Raw genomic sequence first — 1,544 nt, forward strand, 5'->3', positions numbered from 1 at the left:
TAGGCCTCACAAAATTAGAGGCCCCAGTAAGCTACTCTTTTTTATATTGTAATTTTAAATATTTTTTTGTATTTATGATTAAATAGTGACAAGAAAATTTTTTTCAACCTATCTTTTGCTACCTTGTCACCAATTGTTAATAACATAGTTTTATATTTTGTGTTGTTTATATTTTGTGTTGTCCTTTCTTGGAGTTGGTTGAGAAATTTCAAATAAAAGTGCAAGGCAATTAAATCTACAGTTACTTTAATTTCTAATTCTTCTTACTTCAACTAGAATAAATTTTGTTTACGACTCTAACTTTGTAGGATATTTTCTTTCAAGATCTATGTAGCACGCTGGAAGCTAATTAGATCATAAAAAGCTATAGTTAATTTATTTATCATCTTTGTAAATACAAATTTTCACATGATTGTTACTTTGGGAAGCAATGCTATATAGTGAGTTATATTGACGGTCATGTGAAAAAAAAATTCAAAACTAAACTTAATAAAATCATATCAAATGTTAGTAATATTTCAACAAAAACTAAAGGGGTTGGTTACATCATCAAGATGAATTTGCATCTCAAAAAGTAAAAAGAATAAACTTGGAAAAATGAGCCGCCGTAAAAATAGCAACCGAAAAATATATAAAATTTGTATATTTTTTGTATATATATATATACATTCTGTATATTATATACAAAAATTATATAAGTTTTATACACTTTTTCGGCTACCAAATATAAATAGTTTCTTGTGCGGACTAAAAGTGATAATACTCCAATAAACTTCAACAAAAATATCTAAAATTATTAAACAAGTTTAAGGCCTCTTATTATGGCTTGGCTTTAGGCCTCCAATACTATTGAGCCGCCTCTGATGGGGAGGACGACGGGAAGGGAAATGTTACTCTCCCCCCCCCCCCGAGAAATCGTATATCTATATTTTGACTGAGTGCCAGAAAAAAAAAAATAAGTGGCTTAATTACAAGTCCATTTAGACCTAATGTCCAGTACGTTAATACATGCACATATATCCCAAAATTCCAGTAGTTAGTGTTTTTCCTGGAAGAAGAAAATTTAGATAAAAAGTCATATCCACTCCGCTGCTTCTTTTCATACGTCTTATAACTTCTACCGTGGTTTTAGAGCAACAGGCCCATTAGCTCAGTTGGTTAGAGCGTCGTGCTAATAACGCGAAGGTCGCAGGTTCGAGACCTGCATGGGCCATTTTCTTCTTTTTTTGAGTAGCAAATACTTGTATGTTTTCTTTGAATTGTTATTATATAGAACCTTTCAACGAGATAGTGCTTTTTCAACTCTCTCAAAATGGAATCTATTCCAAACATATATGCCATGGTTCCTTACTTCGACAGGGTACAAATATCTAAATTTGATATTTTTAGATACTTTTTCAGACCTATTGCCAATCTAAAGTAGCAGTCAAAAATTTGTATCCATTTTTCATGATATTATGCATGGATCAGGTATATCATGGCGAATTCTTCAGAAAAAACTTGTGTCTTCCACAATGGAATCTGATAAGTGAGATCTCGAGTAA

The 1,544-nt window shown here is 31.3% G+C and overlaps 1 non-coding gene across 1 annotated transcript; it reads left to right on the forward strand.

Moving 5' to 3' along the window:
- Positions 1–1,139: 1,139 nt before the first annotated feature.
- On the forward strand, positions 1,140–1,213 carry TRNAI-AAU. The gene has a single exon. It is a non-coding gene; the product is annotated as a tRNA-Ile (tRNA).
- Positions 1,214–1,544: the final 331 nt, after the last annotated feature.

Source organism: Nicotiana attenuata, unplaced genomic scaffold (genome assembly GCF_001879085.1).
Source record: "Nicotiana attenuata strain UT unplaced genomic scaffold, NIATTr2, whole genome shotgun sequence".
In the NCBI taxonomy this organism is placed as follows: Eukaryota; Viridiplantae; Streptophyta; class Magnoliopsida; order Solanales; family Solanaceae; genus Nicotiana; species Nicotiana attenuata.